At 43.5% G+C, this 5431-nt stretch overlaps 1 protein-coding gene across 2 annotated transcripts in view; it reads left to right on the top strand.

The window, feature by feature from the left end:
• The first annotated feature begins 736 nt into the window (after positions 1–736).
• Positions 737–5431, top strand: part of LOC106875521 (uncharacterized) — a 113678-nt gene continuing 108983 nt past the window's right edge. Inside the window, exon 1 of one of the 2 annotated variants that reach the window (XM_014923710.3) lies at positions 737–1016. The gene's annotated coding sequence lies outside the window, so the exon portion shown is untranslated. The remainder of the gene's footprint in view (positions 1017–5431) is intronic. The other variant, XM_089366275.1, reaches the window with a different exon arrangement.

Below are 5431 nucleotides of genomic sequence, written 5' to 3'. Positions count from 1 at the left end.
TTGTTTTTTGTAAATACTCACTATATATATACATCTATTAGCGGGTTGTCTTAGCTTCTCATGCTAGTTATAATTTCTTGGGCATAAAAAAAAAAGAGCTGATCGTGCCTTTTTTTTCACGTGCACAAAACTTTACATAACTCTAGTTATCTGTGTTGTGTTTCACTGTCGTTCGTTTATTCACTTACCTGTGCGTGTGTGCGTGTGTTTGAGTGTTAGTGTGTGAGCGGATGCGCATTTTATTATATGTATAGATGAGAGATGATAATGATGATGATGGAGGTGGTGGTGATGGTGGTGGTAGTTATGGTGGCGCTGTTCAGAGAAGAATCGTAAATCGGTAAAACAGTTTCTGGCTCTCTTTCTTTTCTCTTACCTCTATCACAGCTACAGCTTTTTCTAGCCGCCCACTATCAACTCCTCCCCACCACAACAACAGCAACAACAACAAAAAGCTGCTACTACTACTACCATCTCACTACATCACCACGTCCACTAGCATCATCATCACCACAATCACCACTACTACCACCACCACCACTACCATTATGACGACGACGACGACCATCACGATCGCCACCGCCACTACTACTACTACTACTACTACTACTACTACTACTACTACTACTACTACTACTGTTTTCCCCCTTGCCATTGATGCCGGTCTCCATGGCAACAAGCCAGGGCCACGATAAACAAATCACCATTGGTGCAGACAGCTGCAATTAGCGATGATGTCATATCCTCCGCTGCACCTCATCGCTGTCTGTCTGTCTGTCTGTCAGTCTGTTTGTCGCTGCACATTGCATTACCTGTTGCTACAGCACAGCTGTTGCACACATAGCAGCAGCTGCTGCTAATGCATCGATTGTTTATAGTAGCAGCAGCAGCGACAACAACAGAGCAGCAGCGATAAGAAGAACACCAGGAGCTACAGCAGCAGCAGCAATAGTAGCCGCATCATCAGCATCAGCAGCCGCAGTGGTAGCAGCAGGCTCTGCAGCTTCATATCACAGGTACCAGAAAAAATGTTGCTGTTTGTTATCCTCCTCCTCCTTCCCCTCCCCCTCCTCCTCTTCCCCTTCCTCCGTATCGGGTTCCTTTTGTAACACCACCCTCGCCCGGCTCCCTTCTTTTTACTACTACTACTACTACTACTACTACTGCTTCTGCTTCTGCTTCTGCTTCTGCTTCTGCTGCTGCTTCTGCTGCTGCTACGGCTTCTGCTGTAGTTGCTAGTGTTGTTACGACTACTACTACTACTGCTTCTGCTGTTGCTACTGTTGTTTCTACTACTACTACTACTACTACTACTACTACTACTACTACTACTACTATTACTATTACTATACTACAACATCCGCCATCACCACCGCAGCTCATCGTAGTGAATTCGTCTATTGATTGATAACAAATGTCAGTAAGTTCGAATAAAACAATGAAAGAAAGAAAGAAAGAAAGAAGACGGAGATACCGCGGATGAAATCGAACCCTCTACCGCGACATTACTGGATATTTAATTTGCTAATTTAGGAGGCGGCCTGGCAGAAGTCGATCGCAGTGAGATCTGAACTTGTTATATTAGAATAGTTTTAGAAAACAGTCAATGGATTTCGACGGATCAAAAATCATAAATCTTTTATTTGTTTCAATTATTGGACTGAGGCCATGCTGGGGCACAACCTTGAATGGTTTTGATGAGCACATTGACTCCAGTATTTATATTTATAAGGCCCTGGTACATGTTCTATCGGTCTCTTTTGCCGAAAGGCTTAGTCATGGGGACGTAAAGACGTGAACACCGGTTGCGAATCGGCGGTGAGGGACAAACAGACATAAAGACACACACACATACACATATATGCATATATGCATATACTGTAGGCTTCTTTCAGTTTCTGTCTTCCATATCTACTCACAAGGCCTTGGTCAGCCCGAGGTTATAGTAGAAGACACTTGTCCACTGTACCACGTAATGGGACTGAACCCGGTACCATGTGGTTGAGAAGCGTAGTTCTACACAACCACACGCGCGCGTGCACACACATACACACGCGTATATACGATGGATTTCTTTCAGTTTCCGTCTATCAAATTCTGTCACAAGGCTTTGGTCGATCCGGGGCTGTAGTAGAATACGCTTGCTCAAGGTGCCACGCAATGGAACTGAACTGAAGACGACAAGGTTGAGAAGCAAGCTCCTTAACCACACAGCCACACCTGCGCCTAGTAAGGTTCTTACACGTTGATAATTATTTTGTAAAGGAGTAAATAAGGCCCTCGCTTTTCTGGTGCGTGAGTTTAGTCGTTTATTCCGACCTCAGTAACTGATTGCTACTTTATTTTATCGATCTCAGAAGGATGGATGCTAACCTTGACCTCATTGCTAGTTGAACTCCGAACTTAAACAGCTGAATTATAAAGGATTTTGTTTGACGCTCTAATGATTCTCTTAATCAATTACCATTACAATTTATTCTAAGATTGCAGGTCAAAAATTTATGAGCAGGTGGTTGGTCGCTTATTGGATAAAGAACCCCTTGGGCCATGAATGATCATGGGATTGCACCTTGAAAGTTTCCCTCCAAGACACAAGACCGGGCAAGGTTGTTTGTGGATGACCAGTAGTCGCCCATGCATATCAGCCTCCCCTTTCCATGCCACCGATCCTATCCAAAGGAAAGGCCAAAGGGGCCGATACAACTTGGCACCAGTGACGTCGCAACTCATTTCTACAGCTGAGTGAACTGGAGCAACGTGAAACAAAGTTTCTTGCTCAAGAACATAACATAACACACAGCTCGGTCTAGGAATCGAACTCATTATCTTATGATTGTGAGCCCGATGTTCTAACCACTGAACTATGCACCTTCTTATATAACCAAGTGTTTGACTGTCGCTTTATTTTATGCAGCCCCAAACGGATAAAATGAAGTGCTGACCTCACGTTACGATTTGAAATCGTAACGTAAAGAACTGGAACCAAAACTGCAAGACGAAGGAAGAAGGATAAAAACAAAAAAAAAAAAAGAAGCAGAATAGAAAAAAAGAACAACGGATAAGAGAGACGTGTGTGAGACAGGTTACAAAAATGTATGAGAATTTACAAAGAATTGGAATAAATATAATGGTGTGTTACGAAGTGCTACAAAGAAATGGAATGATAAAGTGTTGTGTAAACACCTGTGGCTCTCAAGTCTGTTTACCTTCGCACCAGACTGGAGACAAAAAAACAAAAAACAAAAAAACAGCGAAAGAACAACAAAAAGTCATGGTTTAAAGATAAAAAGGAAAGAAACATATTCATAAGACTAATATTCTTTTATTCTTTTATTCTTTTATTCTTTTATTCTTTTATTCTTTTATTCTTTTATTCTTTTATTCTTTTATTCTTTTATTCTTTTACACGTTTTAGTTATTTGACGGTGGCTATACTGGAGCTCGGCCTTAAAGGGTTTTTTATTTGTCGAAGAAATCAACCCCAGGACTGATTTTTTGTAAGTCTAGTACTTCATATTCTGTCGGTCTCTTTTGCCGAACCGGTGGATTACGGGACGTAAACACACCAGCATCGGTTGTGAAGCGATGGTAGGGGGAACAAACACAGACTCAAAGACACACACAACACACACATATTAATGACGGGCTTCTTTCAGTTTCCGTCTATCAGTTCCCCTCACAAGGCTTTGGTCGGTCCGAGGCTATAGCAGAAGACACTTGCTCGAAGTATCACGCAGTGGAACTGAACCCGGGACCATGTGGTTGGGAAGCAAGCTTCTTACCACACAACCATGCCTACACCTATAGAAAGAAATCGTCCCTGGGTGGGCAATTCGTTTCTATAGGTGCAGGCGTGGCTTTCGTTTAATCTTGTTTTATCAATCTTATGTAAGTATGGCTGTGTGCTGACTGAGGCAATGACTGTGTGGTTAACATGTCCGATTGGTAACCTGAAGGTTTTAGATTCGATCCGACATGGAAATTTGGGTATGCGTACAAACGCCGATCGTATCAATTCAGCTCATTGTCTGCGAGTCGCTGCAAACAGAGCAGCCCTAGTATATGCCAGGGCATAACGAGCCTTTGATAAAAAGAAGGTTGATAGCAAATAGACATGCTAACTACAGGAATCAGACCTTTCTACAACAAACGGAAGAATAGATACTCCCAACCAAGGCCGGTCAGAACGATGAAGGAGTTTATCACCACTGACAGATATTTCGGAGATAGCCTCACCCCGGCCCCTTTCTGAGAGAGACTGACTACCCTACTCCGAGCCTTCACTCATTTCCTACCGACCTAAAAATTCTAATTGAATCAGACCTCAAGCACTGTAAATGAACAGTTGATCGAATGCAAAATACAAAGACCTTGCTGTATCCTGATTAACGTGTGTTTCGGTTAATACACATCACTTAAGTATAACACTAATCACCTCGGTACCCGATGGCCACAGTGCTTAGCTCGGCTACCAGCAGAGCTATGATGCTGAAAACTTTCCTACATTGAGTCCTTCATGGGGAGTGTCACCATTCTTATCTGAAGTTCTCTGAAGTTTATCTGAAGTTTATCTGAAGTTCTCATACAGAGGGCCAAACAAGCCTGATATACTTCTATAAACTTCGCAGGCAAAACCATCAAGTACTGGTCACTTAACGATTCGAAAAGCTGGACATTCTGCAGAGCCGATAAATCTTATTTTCGATGTTCCAAATCTGTTGTAAATCACAGCAGATCGTCGGGGGTAGGTACCGGATTCCACTCTCCCACCATCACACTCCTCTCTGATTCGGATGCCACGGGGGCTCCCTCTGCTGACTCGGCCCTGCCAAACGCATCTTAACTGGTCAGCACAACTATCGAGTTTAGCCTCAGGATATTTCGTCAAGTGCCATTCTCTTGGCGTTGCAATAGTGGTAATGAAGATTATAATGATGATGATGGTGATGATGATGATGATGGAGAAGGTGCTACGATGATGATGATGACGTTGACGACGGTGGTGATGGTGGTGGCGGTGGTGGTTAAAGTGGGTGGTGATGATGTTGATGGTGGTGGTGGGTGGATAATGACGAAAACGTTGGTGGGGGGAGGGTGCTGTCTAGATGTTGACGACGATGATAATAAGTAAGAGGAAGATAATGGTGGTGGTAATAATGATGGTGAATACACCGATGATGATGATGATGATGATGATGGTGACAATGATGATGGTGCTGGTGGTGGTGATAAGGTCGACAATGTGGCATACAACAACAGCAACGACGGCCTTGGCTACACACGATGCTCCGCTGCTTCTTCCATCACTGCTGTTATCCACCGATGAAGCTGCTGCTGCTTTTGCGACGAACAGCACCACCAGTTGTGTGTGTGTGTGTGTGTGTGTGTGTGTGTGTGTGTGTGTGTGCGAACACAATTACGTTCATTTGTA

The sequence above is a fragment of the Octopus bimaculoides genome, chromosome 18 (genome assembly GCF_046866305.1).
Source record: "Octopus bimaculoides isolate indiv1 chromosome 18, ASM4686630v1, whole genome shotgun sequence".
NCBI lineage: Eukaryota > Metazoa > Mollusca > Cephalopoda > Octopoda > Octopodidae > Octopus > Octopus bimaculoides.
Note: the sequence above shows the minus strand (reverse complement) of the source record. Positions and strands in the feature narration are given on the sequence as shown.